Source organism: Herpailurus yagouaroundi, unplaced genomic scaffold (assembly GCF_014898765.1).
Source record: "Herpailurus yagouaroundi ecotype Mexico unplaced genomic scaffold, PumYag 196, whole genome shotgun sequence".
NCBI lineage: Eukaryota > Metazoa > Chordata > Mammalia > Carnivora > Felidae > Herpailurus > Herpailurus yagouaroundi.
Genome location: NW_024412427.1, coordinates 5,510,104 through 5,532,139, shown reverse-complemented (window position 1 = coordinate 5,532,139; position 22,036 = coordinate 5,510,104). Strand labels below are relative to the sequence as shown.

The 22,036-nt window shown below is 38.9% G+C and overlaps 1 protein-coding gene across 10 annotated transcripts in view; it reads right to left on the bottom strand.

Annotated features, from left to right (window-relative positions):
• Window positions 1–22,036, bottom strand: part of ZHX3 (zinc fingers and homeoboxes 3) — a 130,263-nt gene that overhangs the window by 54,717 nt on the left and 53,510 nt on the right. For 6 of the 10 annotated variants that reach the window (XR_005782003.1, XR_005781999.1, XR_005782001.1 and 3 more), the window contains one exon: window positions 15,569–15,685. The gene's annotated coding sequence lies outside the window, so the exon portion shown is untranslated. Of the gene's footprint in view, window positions 1–15,568; window positions 15,686–18,164; window positions 18,262–22,036 lie in introns of those variants that run through there. The other 4 variants (XR_005781998.1, XR_005781996.1, XR_005782004.1 and 1 more) reach the window with 1 other exon arrangement.

The window sequence follows — 22,036 nt, the reverse complement described above, 5'->3', positions numbered from 1 at the left end:
TTCCTACCACAAAAGGCCTGATCCTTTTTCTGACATTTCAAGTAAGAAACCCTCAAAGTAATCTTCAATTCTTCCTGACCCTTTACTTCTATATCCAATCTGTTATTATAAAGGAGATTCAACATAGAATGCAGAAAGTAGCAGAGATAAATATTTCTAAGGCCCCCCTGTTAGATATTTATAATTCTTTTACCAAAGATTACCTTTACTCTTTTGTAACACAAATGAGCCCTATTAAAGTCAAAGTTGAAAGCTCTGACCAAGACTCGTGTGTAAGATGCTTGCTTCTTTGTTGGTATGGCTCTATTTAATAATCAATGGGACCATTTAATAATCAAAAATATTCTTTGTTGTATGGCTCTATTTAATAATCAATGGGACCATTTTAAGACTTCCTTTTTTTTTTTTTTTTAAGTAGGCTCTACACCCAATGTGGAGCTTGAACTCACAACCCCAAGATCAAGAGTCATATATTCTTTTTTTTTTCCTTTGAGAGACTTTGACAGCACATGTGGGGTAGAGGAAGAAAGAGGAAGAGAGAATCCCAAGCAGGCTCCTCGCCACCAGCACACAGCCCAATGCAGGACTTGAACTCACGAAACTGTCAGATCATGACCTGAGCCAAAACCAAGAGTCAGAAGTTTAACTGACTGAGCCACTCAGGCACCCAGAGTCATATGTTCTACTGACTGGGCCAGCCAGGTGCCCCAAGACTTCCTATTTTTATCACCGATTCTGGAAAAGCTGCTTTTTTTTCTCCTACTGAGGACATGGAATCCCATCTTTAGGGCCATACAGGACTCAAAGCCAACCTAGACCTTAAGGCTCTTTGCAAATACTGCAGGACTATTTTAATGACCCCACCTCGCCATCCACCAACATGAAGAGGTAACACAGTTTTACAAATACTTGAGCACATATTATTGGAGATCGTATTTGCTTTTAAGAGAAGCTTTTATTTTACCTGTTGTCTTGCTTTATTTGAGCTACAGTGGAAAAAGCATGGACTTCAGAGTCAAAGAGTCCCTATTACTTATTAGCTACACAAGTTTGCAGCATCTCCATCTATAAAATGAAATAATTATGCATACCCCTGCGAGGATTAAGTAATATATTACTTATAAAAATGCCTGGCATATCACACTGGAGCCAGGAGAGCACCTTAATATTCCTTAGTTTCTTTTTTTCCACCTATTTCTTGCTGAATTTTATGGATCTGAATGAGTCACCTTAAACTCTTTTGGAACAAAAAAAAGCATGTAAATATACAATATAAAAATAGTATACACTCCTCTGGGAATTAGGGGTGGGCAGTGACTAGGAAGGGACAGGACATGACTTTCTGGGTAATGATAATATCGTGGTAGGAGTTTGAGCTGCATAGGTGTATGCCTTTGTCAAAACTCAGCACAAGTACAGTTAAAATTTAACTGCAATGAAATGTACAAATCTTACCTCAAAAGAAAAAAAAAGAAGTACGCTTATAAATAATGACCTCTACTTACTGATATGTATGCTGAAGCACTGAGGGAAAATATATTAAAAAATATGGATAGGGGCACCTGGGTGGCTCAGTCAGTTGAGCGTCTGACTTTGGCCCAGGTCATGATCTCACGGTTCGTGAGTTCAAGCCCCACGTCAGGCTCTGTGCTGACAGCCTGGAGCCTGCTTTGGATTCTGTGTCTCCCTCTCTCTCTGCCCCTCCCTAGCTCATGCTCACTTGCTTGCTCTGTCAAAAATAAACTTAAAAAAAAATATATGGATAGATGGCTAAATAAATGGACAGGATAGAGTAAAATGTTAATGGTCAAAACCTGGTGGTGGGTGTATGGTTGCTCACTGTGGAATTCTTCCACTTTGCAGAACATTTGAAATTTTTCATAATAAAATACTGGGAAAAACCTTCCTCCAGGAAAAAATGTAAGGCACTCAATACACATTAGTTCTGTCCAAATTCTGTCCCTACTGTTATTCATCCGATTGTTCATCTAGTTGAAAACACTTACGAGGCGCCCAGCGTAGTACTGCCTACAAGTGTCTCAGCCCTAAGCCCTCTGAATCATGGGAGTTCTGTGAGGATTAAGTAAGATAATAAACATTCAACATTAGCCCAGTTCCTGCCGCAGCTGGTGTTTGATAAATGCTAGCTGTTATTATGCCAGTATAGCATACAGCAAAGAGTATGGGCTTGGAGCATACCAAGCAGTGGTTAGAAGCCATGACTCCTAACTGACCACCTGGAGTCAAATCCCAACTCCACCACTTTGTAGCTTTGGGCAGAATTTTTAACCTTTCTGTGCCTCAGTTTCCTCATCTGTTAAATAAATAAAAAAGGATGACAATATCTCTCTCTCATTATAGTGCCAGAAGAAGACCAAAGACAGCTAAGTGGGGGTGAGGAGAGGGTGGTAGGAACTGGATGATCTGGGACTTGAAGGCAGAGAAGGGCAGGGAAAGCTTAATAATGAGCAAGTATGTGGCACATATATGGTTAGTGTGACAATTAAACATGGTAATATATATAAACTGCTTAGACAGTAGCTAGAACAGAATGAGTACTCAATCACTATGCTGGATACACACAGAGAACATGTGGATGAATGCATAAGTCCCTGACACCTCACGGAGTTGATTGACAATCCAGGACAGGAGGAAGACATGTCAACAGAAGCATCACAGAATGGGGGCCGATGTGTGCCATAGGAGATGTGCTACAATGGGCCTGGGACACCAGAAAATAAAACGGATAACAATGCCAGAGGAAGACCAAAGGTGGATTTATGGGGGGGATGGGGGAGAAGGGGACTGGATGACCTGGGACTGGAGGGCAGGGAAAACCTCATAATGCAGAAGTACACAGTACACAGCCAACCAGGGCATAAGAGAAGCTATGTAAGGGTGGGTTGGAAGATTTGTGGCTGGAGAGGAATCAGAATCAGATGGCGAAAAGCTCTGCTGATGAATGTGGACTTTGTTCTGCAAAAGTGCTTCAAAAAACTGACCAACCATTTATATACTCCACTGGGTTAGTAGAGGTGAGTCTTCCAAATTAATTGTCAACCAATAGCTTATCCTTGACTCTTCTGACAAATAAGGTATGCTGCTCATCATTTATGCACTGTACTTCTCAAATACAGTAACTAAAAATTCATAACCGTTAGTATTTTACCAACTCAAGGCGTGAGGACAAATCTCTACTTAAGAAAGCCCAGAGCCTCTGGAAGGAGGGCCAAGGAAGAGATTACTAACAGTTTGTGGAATCAAGTGAGTTAGCACCACTCTAGTTGGTCCATCGCTTTGAGGCTTAACTCAGAATCTGACCCAAGAGATTAAATTCAGGAAGGGAGAAATGTCTATGCAGCAGAGGTGGCTCCCTCTGGACACTGCCAGCTGGCCGCGCTGCCTCTCTCCAAGCTCACTCTGCCTTGGTAAACATATGTCTGATTGCCAGAAGCACTGAGCAAGCCCACTAAGCCTTCCCAAAGTGTCTTCAACATCAGAGCCTGAGGGGAATGGTCAGGAGGGGGGCAGGTTTTATGATTAAAGGCACCAAATACTACTTCAAAATTATGTATATGAAACATATGAAATACACATGAAAACACACCTTTCAAGTACTGTTGGAAGGAAACTAAAATAACAAAATATGTATAAAGAGGTTTTTAAATTCTAGGATTACATGTGGGCAAACTTTTATCTTGGTATAAATCAAACCATTTTAGAAGAGGCAACTTTGAGTGAGTGGGCTGGCTGGTTCAGCCTCAGAGCTCAGAGGAACAGAGCTCCATGAGGGCAGGGACCATGACTGTCTTGATCACTGCTCTATTCTCAGGGCCTAACACAGTGCCTGGCACACAACGGGTGCTCACAAAATATCTGCTGACTGAAAACAGTCGAGTCTTCAGCTCGGAAGTACAGAAATACAAAGTTTGTTTGTCTTTTTAGTTCAGTGAGATTATTAAATTCTTAATTGGATGGGCCAGAATTGGTTTAATACCAACCAAACTCAATGGAGACACACGAGATTTCCCCCCTCATTTTTAGAAGTGGTATAGCTTTCCAGAAGCCTTACTGTTCCTGCCATTTGTGCAGAGCTGTCCTCTCCTTACATCAGGGCATCTGGGAAACAATCCCTCATCAGGCTATACCTCATCAGGTACAAACCTGATATTCAACCTGCATATATATATATATATATATATATATATACACACACACATATATATATAGTGAGCTGCATACATAGTGAGCTCAACTTTGCAGCAACCAAAATGTCAGTCCCAGCCTGGTGGGGCATCTTCCGTCCTGTGGACAGAGCAGTCTGTACTCTGACAGAGTCCAAATCCTCCTAGACTTCACGCAGACTCCCAGTCTGCTATCTCTTTGCAACGTTCTTCATTTGAACATGTTATAAACCTCTAATTTTTATGATTTTTCTGTTTACAAGACTTTAAAACTTGGCTGCTTCCTAATGACCAAGGAGAGACTTTCATCTACATATGCTTCCAGAGGACTGCTTGGGTTTGGTCATCTCTGCGTGGATGTGCGCTGATTTCAAGGCCCATTTTGGCCTCAGCAGCAGTGAGGCAATATCTTAAGAGAATGCCAGGGTACTAATTGATATCTTTGGACCCATGACTCTGTGTAAGTTCTGGTTTGGATTTCTGTTTTTCCTTAAGTGCAATATCTTGCACTGACTAATTTTCTGCCCGCTTGGCCTCACAAAATTTTCAGAAAAATCTCCCATCAGCACAGCTTTAGAAAGGTCTAGGAAATTTAACATATTCAAAACTGAGCCCACAGGCAACACTGTGGCAAATCACCATTATCATTTACCCACTCAGAGAGGGGGACTGACCTCCAAGCTTTGTTCCTATTCTTAAGCCAGTGTCTACCCAGGACCAAATTGTTTCTCTAGCCTATGATGGCTTTTTACTGAAAAGAAAATGAGACAGGGAGAAAACAGAAAACTCTGGTAATGAATCCTATCAAAATTTTCTTTTTTAAACAAATTTTTTAGTTTCAGCTAATTTTAGACTTACAGAAAAGTTGCGAAAATAACGGAGTTTCCATATATCCCTGACCCAGCTTCCTGTAATGTTAACATCTTACCTAAGCCTAGCACATCGAACAGAACCTGGACATTAACACTGGTACAATACTATTAACTAAACCAAGAATCTTTTTCAAGTTGCACAAGTTTTTCTCTGGCAATGTCCTTTTTCTGTCTTATCTAGAATCCTATTGTATGTAGTTATTTCTTAGTCTACTGTAGCCTGTGACAGAACCTCGATCTTTCCTTGCCATTTGTGTCCTTGACACTTTTTAAGAGTATTATTCAGTTATTTTTCTGACTGCCCCTTGATTTGGGTTTGCCTGATGTTTTCTCATGACTACACTGAGGTTATGCATTTTTTTTAAGTTTTAATTCCAGTTAGTTAACATACAGTGTTATATTAGTTTCAGGTGTACAATATAGTAATTCAATATGTTCTATTCTCATCATGACAAGTGTACTCCTTAATCCCTATCACCTAGTTAACCCATTCTCCTGAGGTTATGCATTTTTGACAAAAATAACACAGAAATGATGTATTCTCCTTAGTACATCATATCATAGGGGTCATTATATCAGTATGTCTTCTAACTGTTGATAGTTCACCTTGATCACTTGGTTAAGATGCTTTCTCTGCTACAAAGTTACTGTCTTTTCTTTCCTTTATAGTTAATAAACATGTTGAGAGCTGAGACTATGCAAATTCTGTCAATCATTTCTTAAAATACTGTCCCCCTCATTTATAAGTCTACTCAGTTTCCTTAAAAACAAGAGTTTAGTTGATATGATTTCACCTTATTATTTCTATCACGCAAACACTTAGATATTACCCTTTTGTTTGTTCAAGGAATTATGTTTTTCTTCTGCTTATAAAAATAGCACACCTTTGCTGTTAAAAAAAATCACTGTGGAGAGCTCATAACCATACCTTTAGGGATTGGTACTTGTTATGGACTAAATGTTTGTGTCCACCCCAAAATTCACATTAAAATTCTAACTCTCCATGTAATGGTATTAGGAGACAGGGCCTTGGGAGGTGATTAGTTCATGACAGTGGAGCTCTCATGAATGAGATTATGCCCTCACAGAAGGGACCTCAGAGAGCTCTGTCTCCTCCCCACCATAGGAGGATACAATAAGAAAAAGGCCACCTGTAACTCAAAAGAGGGCTCTCATCAGAACCTGACCATGCTGGTACCTTATCTCAACTTCTGCCTATGAGAACTGGGAGAAATAAATTTCTGTTGTTTGTCAGCCACCCAGTCTGTGGTATTTTGTTACAGCAGCCTGAGCTAAGACAGCATTGTAGATAATTTGATGTATATACATCCCAGTGAACTTTTTCTCCTCTTTTAATACCACTGGAGTCACACACAGACCATGGGCTGAAATCCAACTCCATCATGGACTTCAAGCAAATCACTTAACTTCTGTGCGCTGGTTGGCCAGCATCTATTATTTGCAGATGGGGTAAGCAAAATTAACAGTTTTTTGAAATAACTATTCAGTAAGGTAGAAATAAAAATTTTACAGCCTGTATTTTAGGGAGAGCAATGAAACACTGCCATGGGGAGGTGAGGTCACACAACGGACATCCAGATGTGGCATCTGGACCTAAGTCAAAGTTGTTCATTGCTGAATTACTTTAAAATCTGGAGGAATGCTACCTGGTTCCCAGAATTTACTTATTCCTAGTTTTTCAAGTAAGGCTCTAATAGTCTATAAAGGTATCACTTAGAATTTGTGTGGTCCGAATGATAATCAAGAAAAGGTAATCTCTCCTATTTCCTCCGAGACAACACCAACAGCAATAACAACAGCAGAACACATGACACGCACCGGACACTGTGTATTCTGCACGCTCGCGATGCAGCAGTTCATTTAGTCCTCAGCACAACCCTTGGTATTATTATCGCCTCCAACCACAGGTGCAGAAACTAAGGCACAAAAAGGCTAAGTAATTCCCAGGGTCACTCAGCTAGTGAGTAGGCAGCAGAGTCTGGATTTGAACCCAGGCAGGTCCTAGTTCCAGAGTACATGCTCTCAGCACTGGGCTCTCCTGTTGTCAGAGTGTAGGAACAAATTCTTGTCCAGAAGACACACACAGGCTATGAATTAGCATTCTGGATGAAGCTGAATTGAACAAAAGATTCAAATGACAGAAGAAAACCACTTCCAGAATGGAAAGACCTCAAAGAAACAAGGAGGAATTCCCAGGGTCTCACCTAATTAGCAATCAAAGAGGGTCACTAAGACACAGCCTGGAAATATCTAAAAGCAATGTGTAAAAGGGAAGAGAAAAAAAAGAACTCCAAGAAAACAAGTTAAACAAGCAGATTATGTGAAAGAAATCCAGCAGAGTTTTGATTTTTTTTTTTTTTTTGTAGCAGAAGCCTAGAAACAAGGCAATGTAAGACATAAGACCTCAAAAAAAAAAAAAAAAAAGATGAGCAATTCAAAACACTTGATCTGTAAACACAGTGATGCCACCCTGCAGACCAGGTATCCTGTCAATCCTCTCCCACTGAGCCGTCTCCAAAAGCTGCAGTCAATAGCCACCTGCATTTCCTCAGCTTCTCCACACTCCAGTGAGAGCTGACTTAGGAACTCTGTGGGAACTGGGCAGGCTGGGATCGCTACCAGTTTTCTAACTGGGAAAACCAGTGGCTTGGCTTCTTACCCTACTGGACCTGTGGTGGCCACTGCCCCTTATAGGAAATCATCTCTTCCATACGGCTCTTTCTTCTTCTAGCATCGATTTGGCATTTTGATCTGGTTTGCAGTCCCACTAACTAGATTAGTAACAATGCCTTGGAGTCTTAGTTTTCTGGCCCACAAAGTAGAGTAGTAATAATTTCCATACACAGGGCTATTGAGAAGATAAAATAAGCGATGTGAAAAACCTCTCACCACCCTGTGTGGGACATGTTATCAGAGTGCCCAGGACATCTCCATTTCCTGAACATAAAGAACTGGTCTCTGCCCAGAGGCCATCCCAACCCTTTTATTTTCTGTCTACATGCTCTACCTCTGGGTTTATGTCTATTCTCATGACTCTGACATCCTCAGAGCAAGTGTGTCCCACCCATTTATCTCCAGCCCTCACAACACACCTTACTTTCTGACCCATGCTTCTAACTGCTCCTAGATATGTTTCCCTACATCTCTTCAGGGTTTTCTGAATTCAACAAGTCCTAAAATGAACTCTTGTCTCTCCAAGTAAGTCTCTGCAGCCCCCCTGCATCCATTACCCCACTCCATAAGTTGGCCAATATTTCCACTGTTGGTCATCGCCTTCCCTAAAACAAACCAACCAACCCCTCTCAGTCAACCACGAATTCCCAATCTCACCTGAGTCAGACCCTAGCGCTTTTAGACACTGCTTCGAAACACCTCATTCTCTCTTTTCCATCACCACTGCTACCACCTTGTTCGAGTTCCCAACATCTCTTACCTGGATGACTGCCATAGCTGCTTAACTGACTTCCTGCAGCCCATGCTTCACCTGAGAGCCACAGTTACCTTTTTAAATATAAACTCGAGCATGGTGCCCCCTTGCTTTAAAACCATTGTGATGCAGCCCACAGGATACGACAAACTGAACTTGTTGGACAGGCATTCGAGGTGCTTTACAATCTGGCCCAACATCCCTTTGTTCAGTCTCATCTCCAGCCACTTGGGTACCTTTAGGCTATGATGAACTTGGGTATCTTCAGGCTTTTGCCCTTTTGTTTTATCCTCTATCTTGCAAAGCTCTACTGGTACAATATAACTCAGCTCCCAGGATGCCTTTGCTGACTCACCAAACTTCACTCTCTCCCTCCCTCCGTGTCTCCGAGACACCTGACACATCACATCTTTTGCCACTGTTAGCCTGCATGCACGCCACCTCCTCAACCAGACAGGGGACCTTGAAGGCAGGGTCAGAACTGCTTTCACCTTTACATCTCCTGTACCAACCTCAGCGTCCGTCCAGCTTAGAGTGAGACCTCGGTGGTTGTTAACTAACCGAATCAAGAATAGCAAAATACTTGTGAGCACCAGGTTGAAGCTCCGAAGATTAGTACACCTCACAGAACAAATGTAAAATGTGAAAGGGGAAAATAATGGGAGTAGATAAGGAGAGAGGAAGCCAAAACAGGGAGAAGCGAAGTTTCCTTATATGGAAGGAAAGAAAAGTTCCTCTTTGCTTTGATGAGAGTAAATAAATATAGAAACAAATGTTATTTTTGGCACTAAGAAAACTCAAAAGATTGTTCACCTTTAAAATGTTTAAAAGTTAAAAGGAAAGAAAAAAAAACATTCTCCAAAACAGAAGGTATAACAGAAAAGAGACAACTAATATAAAAATCAAGAAACAAATCATTTATAGAAAATATGACAAATGCAATAACAACCATGAATTAAAGAGGATAAATTTACACATAAGTTATGGAATCTTCAAGATTGGTTCAACAGAAGACAAAACCCAACAATAATCTGCTTGAAAGAGATAAGCTCTGAAATGACAATAATCAAGTTAGAAAATGTAACAAAATCACTACACAAGGTATCTATGGACAATGAAAAAAACATAAGACAAACATTGCTTTGAGTACTGTTAAGAAAAAAAAAACCAACTAAGCACACCAGCTAATAATATTGAGACACAAACAACAAAAAAAACCTAGAGAAACTTTTTTTTTTTTTTTTTAAAGAAAGGAGTTAGAGGGGCACCTGGGTGGCTTAGTCACTTAAGTGTCCGACTTCGTCATGATCTGACGGCTCGTGAGTTCGAGCCCCGCATCGGGCTCTGTGCTGACAGCTCAGAGCCTGGCATGTGCTTCAGATTCTGTCTCTCCCCCTCTCTCTGCCCCTCCCCCACTCATGTGCTCTGTCTCTCTCTCTCAAAAATAAACATTAAAAAAATTTTTTTTTTTTAAAGAAAGGAGTTAGAGATTTTGAAAGCAAAACCCAAAATACTTTGGAAGGAACCTTAAGAAATAGGCAGGAGTTGCTGCGTAGGAGAGGGGACTGCCCAACCTGAGGAGCAGGAGTGGAAACTGATTTTTCACAGTCTCTTTTTATATGTTAAAAGTTTTCTCATTTCTAATAATTAATAATTATTAATAATAACAACCTAATAAAGTTTTCTATTTCTAATAAATTTCCTGTGAACAGACTAAACATAAATTTAATTTTTTCAAAAAAGGAAATGATGAAGTTGGAAAACAGGACATAAAGGCAATAAAATTGTAAGGGAGTGTCATGTGCTTAATAAGTTTGGATAAAATTAAATAAATGGATTTCCTATTAAAAATGTAAAATTCTATCCAACTTCAGCCAGGTCACGATCTCGCGGTCCGTGAGTTCGAGCCCCGCGTCAGGCTCTGGGCTGATGGCTCGGAGCCTGGAGCCTGTTTCCGATTCTGTGTCTCCCTCTCTCTCTGCCCCTCCCCCGTTCATGCTCGGTCTCTCTCTGTCCCAAAAATAAAATAAAAAACGTTGAAAAAAAAAACTTTAAAAATGTAAAATTCTAACACTGGCAGAAATAGAATACCTAACTAGACTAACATCTTTAAAAAAATGACACTCCCACACAGCCACTAGCCTCTGATGGTTTATTAGTGAGTACTTTCAAACTCTCCAGAAACAAACAATTCATAATATAGAAATTACGCCTAAAATAGGCCAAGATATACATTATATAGTTTATTGTACTAACCTGGTCCTAAAGCTGGCTAAAGAAAAGAGAGAAAACTATAGACAAAGCTTACTTAGAATTTATGCTCAAATCTTAAAAGAAAATAATAGTAAACATAATCTAAGAATAGCTTAAATTAAAACCATGTCATGTTAACAGATACCAAAAATTCAGCCGTTAAAATTCAATACCTATTCCTAATTTAAAAATTCTAAAACGAATAATAAAGGTGTACTTTCTTCCCCTTACTAGAGTATCTATTTAAAACCAAATGCCAATATTATACTTCAAAGAAGAAATGAACCATGTAATCATTAAAAATAGGCAAAAAATGAAGACGTATTTAATCATCACTGTTAATATAGTGTCAGGACTTATTTCCAATATGAAGTAACATGAAAACAAATAAGAAATACAAATACTGTAAATCCAGAGGCAAAATGTTTTTATATATGACACCATTTATATTCATAAACCCAAAGGAATCCTTTACATGGTTATGATGAGTTTAAAATGACCAGAGTCATCACCAATATAGAAAAATCAATAGTGTTTCTGGTCCTCACACTTGATCACACAGGGAAACCTCCCAGGCTGTTTTTTAAAGTGCTGATGCCTACCTAAAGACTCCACCAAACAAGTACTAGACCTGATAAATGAATTCAGTAAGGTTACAGGATATAAAACCAATATACAAAAAATCTGTTGCATTTCTATACACCAATAATGAAGCAGCAGAAAGAGAAATAAAGGAATCAATCTCATTTACAATTACACCAAAAACAATAAGATACCTAGGAATAAACCTAATCAAAGAGGTGAGAGACCTGTACTCTGAAAACTATAAAACACGGATGAAAGAAATTGAAGAGGACACAAACAAATGGAAAGATATTCCACACTAATGGATTGGGAGAACAAATATTGTTAAAATTTTCATACTATGCAAAACAAGGTACATTAAATAATGCAGTCCCTATCAAAATACCAATAACATTTTTCACAGAACTAGAATAATCCCAAAATTTATATGGAACCACAAAAGACCCCGAATAGCCAAAGCAATCTTAAAAAGAGAACAAAAAAACTGGAGGTATCGTAACCTCAGATTTCAAGACCTACTACAAAGCTGTTGTAATCAAAATAGTATGGTACACATGGATTGATGGAACAGAATAGAGAGCCCAGAAATAAACCCATGATTATATGGTCAATTAATCTTTGACATAGGAGGCAAGAATATACAACAGGGAAAAGTCTCTTCAACAAATGGTGTTGGGAAAACTAGACAGCTACATGCGAAAGAATGAAACTGGACCACTTTCTTACATCATACAAAAACTAACCTCAAAATGTATTAAATATCTAAATGTGAGACCCAAAGCCATAAAAACCCTAGAAGAGAGCACTGGCAATAATTTCTCTGACATTGTCTATAGCAACATTTTTCTAGAGATGTCTCTTGAGGCAAGGGAAACAAAAGCAAAAATAAACAATTGGGACTGTATCAAAATAAAAAGCTTCTGCACAGCAAAGGAAACAATTAACTAAAAGACAACCTACTGAATGGGAGAAGATATTTGCAAATGACACATCTGATAAAGGGTTAGTATTCAAAACATATAAAGAGCTGATATGGGGCGCCTGGGTGGCGCAGTCGGTTGAGCGTCCGACTTCAGCCAGGTCACAATCTCGCGGTCCGTGAGTTCGAGCCCCGCGTCAGGCTCTGGGCTGATGGCTCAGAGCCTGGAGCCTGTTTCTGATTCTGTGTCTCCCTCTCTCTCTGCCCCTCCCCCGTTCATGCTCTGTCTCTCTCAGTCCCAAAAATAAATAAAAAACGTTGAAAAAAAATTAAAAAAAAAAAAGAGCTGATACAACTGAACACCGAAAAACACCAAATAATTCAATTAAAAATTGGCAGAATACATGAACAGACATTTTCCCAAAGACATACAGATGGCCAATAGACACATGGAAAGACGCTCAACATCCCTCATCATCAGGGAAATGCAAATCAAAACCACAGTGAGATATCACTTCACACCCGTCAGAATGGCTACAATCAAAACCAAGAAACAAGTATTGGTGAGGATGTGGAGAAAAAAGGAATCTCTGTGTTCTGTTGGTGGGAATGCAAACTGGTGCAACCACTGTGGAAAACAGTATGGGGATTCCTCAAATAATTAAAAATAGAATTACCACATGATCTAGTAATTCCATTACTGGGTACTTACCCAAAGAATAGAAAACCCTAATTTGAAAAGATATATGCATCCTTACATTTATTGAAGCAACAAATTATGGAAGCAATCCAAGTTTCCATCAATAGATGAATGAAGAAGATGTAGTATGTATACACACATGCGTGCATGCGCGCGCGCGCACACACACACACACAGAAATATCACTCAGCTAAGAAAAAGAATGAAATCTTGCCATTTGCAACAACATGGATGAATCTAGAGTATGATGCTAGGTGAAATAAGCTAGAGAAAGACCAATACCATATGATTTCACTTATCTATGCAATTTAAGAAACAAAACAAATGGACAAAGAAAAAGAGAGACAAGCAAAAAACCAGACTCTTAACTATAAAGAACAGATAGTTACCAGAGGGGATGTGGGTGGGGGATGGGTGAAACAGGTGAAGGGAAACAAGTACCCTTATCATGATGAACAGTAATGCATACATGTGTTGAATCACTGTATCGTACACTTGAAACTAGTATGACACTGTGTGCTAATTATACTGGAATTTTAAAAAATTACCAAAAAATTAAATACAAAATGCCAATGCCTACACCGCATCCCAGATAAATTGTCTCAGAATCTCTGGAGGGATGACCAGGCATCTGTATTTTATAAAGCTTCTGAGGCGATTCTAGTGTGCTGTCAAGTAGAGTACCACCAGTACATGCTTATATGCTTAATTACCTAAATATCTAAAAAACACAACACAAAAAGTGTAACAGTTTGTGATATTTGCAAGCGAACAGGAGTTCCAGCCATATTGCTTTAAGGGAACATTGCTGTAAGGGAACAGGAGTTCAAAAGAAGAAACCTAAAAGGGGATATAATCAGCTACTGTGCAAATGTCTCCAGTCCACTGCAGTTTAGGCAAAGAAGCAGGCAGCTGCCCAAGTTATTAGAGGGCGACATAACACACGGCCACAACAAAATAATGGTAGCAAGAGCTAACGAGTCTCGGTGCAAGTGCCGTTGGGATAGGAATTACGCATGAGGATTCAACAGAGGCCGAAGGGGAACAGGGCTACCTGCATACCTGCATGAGGTTAAATGTGAGATAAATTCCTAGAAATGCAATTGCTGGGTCAAATGGTATGTGCCTTTAAAAGTCAAAGATCAATTTTGAAAGCTCTTAAAGGTAACATAGAAAAAGCATGATGTATAGTGTAAACAAAACATCGTAGTACTTGATAGGTACGAGTGGAGCAGGACAATGAGCTAGGCTGGAGCGAGGCAAGATGGCTCAGTGTCGCCAGGTAGTAGGTAAACAGACTGAAATAACAGAGAATTCCTCATGAGTCCAATTTTGGCTTTGCCTTTCCTATTAACTCTGTCCCCACAGCAGACACCTGAAGGTGAAAGAGGGCAGGAGTCATGTAGCTATCTGAAAGGACAAGATTTGAGGCAGGAACATTTCTGGGTTGACTCTGGATTGATTGCAGACAGCAAGGAGACCAGTATGACTGGAACAGTTGGCGTGAAGGTGAGCATTAGAAAATGTACATAAAAGTTCACGTGTGAAAAAGCTTATCTTATGCTCTTTTTAATTTAGAGGATTGACATGCAAGGCCACAAAGTATTTTTTACTCAATCTACACCTCAAATTTAAAGAATGAGCAAGCTGGAATGTGTCCTATATCTAACAGTAGTCCTGCTGCAGTCCACCATAAGGCAGGAAGTTCCAGAAGCTCCAACAGTAGAAACATTTCCCATGGACTGGGTAGCCCCAAACCTGCGGAGGAGTGATGTTGCTGTGCAGTTGTCTACGTCAGGACGCTGAACACAGAACTTCCAGCATTATATACTATCACCGACTCTGACTCCATTTCCTCCCCTTTCTTTCCAAAAACTTCCATTCAGCACACTGAAGTTCTTAACTTTATAATGAAGACTAATACAATAGATTTCCTTTATTTCATAAGTTTAACAACAACAGCCAACAACAACAAAATGCCAAAGTCTAAAGCTTGTGAGTGGCTTAGTAACAGAATAAATTGAGTTCACAACTTGATAAGTAAATGACCAAAAAAAAAAAAAACAAAAAAAAACCCCAAAATCGTAAGTAGGTCACATCTACTTCAGCAAATGAAGGCTTAAATTGTTTGCTCGTCTGCTTTGTCTTTAGTATTATATTTAGCATTGAAAAGTGTTTCCTATTCCTGAGGGCAGCCTAAGAGTATGGTTTGGGTAAGTGGCATTCAAACAAGTGTTCTAGTTTTTCAAGTCAGTTATTTAATAAAGCAGAAGTATAAGTCTTGCACTCAAACTAAAAGCTGACCTCAGACTAAACCTGCACATCAGAGAGACACAATACACAGCTCAACTTTTATTATATCCAATAATCAGCCTAAGGTAGAAGTTCCTATCAAGGCATCTAGGATTTCACCTAGATTATATATTCAATAAATATTTTTAGATTAATTAAAAAAATCATTTGATCAAAGAGCTCAGCAATAAAAACCAAGGGAGGAGAAAATAAAGAATGTTTAACCATAACACAAAGACTAAATATAGCTTTAAAGACTTAGGAGTTACAAAGTATGGCAAGAAACTTGTTAAAATTCAGAAGCATACTATTTACCCAGGAAACATGCTTTTTCCTCCCTTCATTGGTCTCTCCACTTTCTACCTTCATCTCTTGCAGCCCTGTATGCATCTTTAAAGGTCCACTTGTTGCTTGGGCAGCTGCAATTCAGCCCTGTGAAAAAAGCAGCATCTCATCACTTTGTGAGGAGAGAGAAAGTACCTTTTAGGAAGCTGAGTAACCCAATCTCATCAATCTCTTTTCCTAATTCATTTCCATCAAAACTATACACAAACAGAAAAACCAGGGCCGGAGGCAGGGAGGAAGGAGAGTAAAATGTGGTTGTAAAAATACAAACTAGCAATTTAAAACTATTAAATTCTAGCAGAAATGAAAAAAATATAAACGGAAATAAAGCAAACTCAATTTTCTCTGATAATAGATCAGAACAAGATGATTTCTAAAATCTGTAATTTCAGGTGATTCATAAAATCAGTAATTTTAACACTCTTTCCACCAATGAGTTTCCCTGTCCCTCTTCTGGTTAAGTTTGAGATGGCTTAACAGAGAGGAAAAAATCAACGGATGTGGGCCTTACAACTTCAAGAATGCACACCATTAAGGATATGCTCTTTTCTGATGCTCTGCCATTCAAAGCCCTGGGGCTTTCCTGGCATGGATTGTAGTGGTACCAAAAAATGGTCTACCCTGTGAGTTCCAGGCCAAGGAACCATATTATCATCATCTGTGTCTCTGACCCTTAACACCGATGTTGTCCCACTCTGCCCAGGGCCAATGATGAGCACACAGTATCTCTCAGCAAATGAATGAGACAGTAACTATGTGTTTTCAACAAACCACTAGAGACGCTTCATGCAATCTTCAAATTTCTCAGGAAGCAGCTGAAAAACCACTGCTTTTGAGTTCGTTTTTTTTTTTTTTCCCCAAAGCATTCTCTTTGGTTGACATGCCCATTACCAATAAAATGGCCCTAAAGTGAGTATACCAGAGGCCCTCAGAACCTCAGATAGAACGGTGCACAGGCACATGACAGAGGGTGGGAACTACAGGGATCTGTGAATGTAAATACATAAAAGCACCCTTCACCAAAGTAGCTCCTAGCTACCTTTCACCGTGATTCTTAGGTCTCTAATGTTCACATCAAGCTTTTACTCTGTGTCAGGCACTGTTCTAAGAACTTTAACTACATTAACTAATTCGTTCTTGGTAACACCCATATGTGATCGATTCTATTATTCTAATTGCCAAGGTGAGGAAACTAAGGCACAGAAAATTTACGTAAACTGTACAAGGAAATGCACTAAGCTGCTGTTCAAAGGTAGGGTCCTGGAGCAAACAGACACCCCCAGTAAGTGGCAGCCTCATCTGCATAACTTGTTTTCTCCTGTGGCTGTCATGGTTCAGCAGTACCATGTCTAGTTGGTACTGCTAGCTCTTGTTGGAAATTTTTCCTAATTAATAATTTATTGAAAAACTTAACTTTGAATTCTCCACAACTTAAAAACTGACCCCTTATTTTAAAACATTATCCAATGAATATAACAAAAAGGAGATCTTCCTAATTTTGTGGAAGTCAGAAGCAATTATTTTAAGCTGACTACTCACACTTACGCAAAACTTCAGCTTATAATATTTATTCCAGACACTTTGCTACGCTTTTGCCAGATCCCCTCTAACTTTGAAATCGCAAAGCTTTTGCTCAAGTAAGGCATTTATTCTCTTACACTCTAGTTCAGTTTTTGGAACATGATGATGATGATGATGCCAAAAGCTGTGGATTCAATCCACTGCAGACCAGTTAGCTTTGTTTGCTTCATGTCTACAAACTCTAAGCCTGGATGGCATATTTTGAGTCCTATAAGGAATCAGGTAGGAGTGTGCAACACAACTAGAATAAATATGTCTGCTAGAGAAACAGGTCCACAAATAACACAGGGCCAGAAGCAGAACTATGAGACAAAAGCATCAATTTCATCATAAAGAAAAGCTTTATGATCACTGGTATAGCATTTCTACGTCTGAGCGAGAAGCTTTTTCAATGCCAGATATTTTGCCAAATCTAACCTAAAGTCCTTCCTTCAAAAACAAAACAGGTGTAAGATTTGAAAAAAAAAAAAAAAAACCAACTAAGATTTTTATCACACAAGCCCACCTTGACTGATCTGAAAACAGAACCTTCTTATATCTGACACCAATTCCACTGACAATACAAAGCACATGTGATGATTTTAGAAACTGTCACAAAAATCACTAGCAGTGCAGGACAACAAACCATCAGAAAATTCCAATTGCATATATATATATATACATATGTATGTGTGTGTATATATATACATATATGTATACATATATATGTATATATGTATATATGTATATATATACACACACATACATATGTATATATATATATCATAGATTCTTTAAAATTACTCTTAATTTTCAAAAAACCAAATAATATACAGTTATTTTAAACATAGTTTTTTTAAGTTAAATGAAGAAACTAACAAACATTAGTTCATACCACATTTTAAAACAACCCAGGGCCTATTCAAGGTAGTTTTACCACCTTCTATGAATAAAAATTTGAAAACAAAATTATATTTCTCAATTGTTATTTTAGAAAGAAACCCACTTGGGATCATCCATCTTTGAGTTTTCCTGCCCACAGTTGGAAAGAACTTTCCCAACATACAAACGCTGCAAAGCCCATGGGTTCCAACAGTCACAAGGTAACTATGACAGCAAAGCCACATTTATGAGATCATAAAAACTATATGACATAATTTTTAAAAATTCACATAACATGAAATTAACCATTTTAAAGCGTACAATTCAGTGACATTTAGTATATTCACAATATCGTGCAACTTTCACCTCTACCTAGTTCCAAACCTTGTTAGTCACCCCAATATGAAACCTCGTACTCATTAAATAGTCACTACCATCCCCCTGCTCCAGGCTGGCCAACCACTAACAGGCCTTATGTCTCTATGGATTTACCTATTCTGGGTATGTGACCTTTTGTGTCTGCCTTCTTTTACTTAGCATGATGTTTTGAGGTTCTTCCATGTTGTAGCAAATATCAGTACTTCATTCCTTTTATGACTGAAAAATATCCCATTGTATGGATAGATCACATTTTGTTCATTCATCCATTGATGGACATTTGAGTTGTTTTCACCTTCTACCTACTGTGAATATTGCTGCGATGAACACTTGTGTACAAGTATTCGTTTGACTGTATATCTTCAATTATTTGCAGTATATATCTAGAAGCAGAATCGCTGGGTCATATGGTAATTCTATATTCAACTTTTTAAGGAATCGCCAAACTGTTGTTCACAGTGGCTACATCATTTTACATTCTCACCAGTGAAGCAGGAGAGTTCCAATTTTTCCACATCCTCACCAACACTTCTTTTCTGTTTGTTTGCTTTGATGATAGCCATCCTTGTAGGCATGAAGTAGTACCTCATTATGATTTTTTATTTGCATTTCCTTAATGACTAATGCATGTTGAACATCTTTTCAGAAGTGTGCTAGCCATTCTTATATCTTTTTTGGAGAAATGTCCAATCAAGCCCTTGCCCATATTTTAATTGGGTTGTCTTTTTGTTGTTGAGTTGTAAGAGTTTTTAATACATTGTGGACACTAGGGCCCTTATCAAATTAGCAAATGTCCTATCCAATTCTCTAGATTTTCTTGCCACTTTCTTTATAGTGTCCTTTGATGCAAAGAGCTTTAAATTTTGAGGGAGTCCAATTTAGCTCTTTTTTTTTTCTTTTGCTGCTTATACATTTGGTGTCATTCCTAAGAATCCATTACCAAATCCAAGGTCATGAAGATTTACCCTTATGTTTTCTTCTAAGAGTTTTAGCTCTTAGAATTAGGTCCTTGAGCCATTTTGAGTTACTTGTATTATATAGTGTGAGGTTGGGATCCAACTTCATTATTTTGCATGTCAATGTCCAGTTGTCCCAGCACCCTTTGCTGAAGAGATTGTCCTTTCAACCATTGTATAGTCTTTGCACCCTTGTCAAAACTCAAATAACTATAGATATATGGGTTTATTTCTGGATTTTCAGGTCCATTCCATTGATCTATATGTCTAGCCTTATGCCAGTACCACACTTTTGATTATTGTAGCTTTTCTAAAATTGGAAAGGGTGAAGAGCCTGGGTGGCTCAGTCAGTTGAGTGTCCAACTCTTGATTTCAGCTCAAGTCATGATCCCAGTGTCGTGGGACTGAGCTCCACATTGGGCTCCATGCTAAGCATGGAGGCCGCTTGGGATCTCTCTCTGTGTCCCTCTGCCTCTCTCCCCTGCTCATGCTCTAAAATAAAAATAAACAAACAAACAAACAAATAAATAAATAAATAAAATTGGAAAGTATGATTCTTCCAACTTTATCTTTCTTTTGCAAGATTGTTTTGACTATTCAGAGTCCCTTGCAATTCCATATGAATTTTAGGATCGACTTTTTCATTTCTGCAAAAAAGGCCTCCAGGATTTTGGTAGCGATTGCACTGAACCTGAAGATTACTTTGGGTAGTATTGTCACCTTTATAATATCAAGTCTTCCAATTCATGAAGATGGGATATCTTTCCGTTCAAAGACATAATTTTACCTTATCTTAAAACGCCCTTGATAAGGTAATGCAATGATTTCCTTTAGTTGTCTCTATCTCTATGATAATCTACTAACACCCTAGAGTAATTTACAAATATGAAGTTTACACTTGCCACGGAGAACCCAATATTCATATTCCAGAGAAGGAATGTCAATTATTCAGGGTCTTACTGTTTGCTTTTGTCTACGGAAAAGGTCAGAACTCAAAGATGTTCATTTCCCTTATTTAAAATTAATTTTCATCATCCTCAGTTCCTACTAGAGGAATTGATACAGGAACCTTGTATGTTCACCGATGAGAATAAGTTGTTTAACAGACTTCATAGAATGGTATCACAAATTTTCTTTCATATACTTCAAATCCCAAAAAACTGATTATGAAATATTAACTACTTTGCTAAAGAATGTGCTCAAACATCCTTGGTCATTTAGACCTAAAAATGTCAACTATACTTGGTAGGGAGAGGTGAAAGACTTTAAAAGTCTTTTCTCTAAAATTTCTTTGCTAAAGTCTAAGAGAGTATAATTGTTTGAAGTTACAAAAGGTAACGGGCTAGACAAAATCTGCTCTTTGCTCTTGTATCAAAATTATAACTGAAGATAACATAGTAACCCAGGAAAAATAACTGTGGCTTTTCCTAAAACTAGTAATTTCAAGGAAATTATATATCCCCCAAAAGTAAAAGTCACCTTAAAACCAGTAGATTATTTATCTGATGGGCAGAGATTGCTTCAGTTCCCATGTTTGGTGTCAACTTATCAATGCTTTAATTTATATGTCCTCTCAACACATGTGTCACATGGGACTAATAGTCCACACTGATCCAGTAATATCAAAAAGGGTTTTAAGAATCAAACTGCTGGGGCGCCTGGGTGGCTCAGTCAGTTAAGCGTCCAACTTCGGCTCAGGTCATGATCTCACGGTTCGTGGGTTTGAGCCCCACGTCAGGCTCTGTGCTGACAGCTCGGAGCCCGGAGCCCGCTTCAGATTCTGTGTCTCCCTCTCTCTCTCTGCTCCCCCCCTCCCCCCCTCATGCTCTGTGTCTCTCTCTCAAGAATAAATAAACACTAAACAAAAATTAAAAAAAAAAAGAATCAAACTGCTTATAAATAACTATCAGAAAATACTATCTGGTTTTGAAATAAACAACTAGCAACTCAATCCTGGGGAAAAGACATCCAATTCCATGTGTTTTGTCATCTATAATGAAACCAAAGGCAATAAAAATATCTTTTGGCAGGTGCTCAGGGTCAGTGCCTGGGCAGGGAATGTTAGCTAACGCAAAGTTAGAAAGTCTGATACTTGTTTTGTTTTTTAACCAGAAAGTTTAAGTTGAAGAGGCCAAGGAAAAAGGAGGCAAAGAAAAAAATAGACCTGGACAAGAAATGAGGGCAAGAAGATAATCAGATAAGATTCTGACACGGTGAGGTAGCGGACAGACAACAGTCCAGGGAGGGGGAAAGCTGCCTAGGGGGTACAGAGAGTGAACTCCTTGCTGGCTGAGTCTGCTGCCAAGCATCCAAGGATCCCTTCAGCAGTTTCCAGCAAAGCTGGTCAGTGTAATATCCATGGTCAACTCCCTCTTCACGGGATGAGTGTTGCCATAAATTCTTCCATAACATGACAGGTGGGGGGCACCCTCTTCTTTGGTCCTGCCACTGCCTAATGAGGGCCCCCACAGTATCCCTTCCTCTAAGAGTGTTTTCAACAAGCTAACTGAGTAAGTACTTCTTCCTCCCCATTTCCTCAGCTCTGTTTACACTCAGTTAACCTGAACTGTGTGTCAAGATTCAGGAGACAGATGGGATAAAGGGGCAGTGCCCAAGGAGATGGGATAAAGGCCACATTCCCCTTGGTTGGTGATGGCACAGA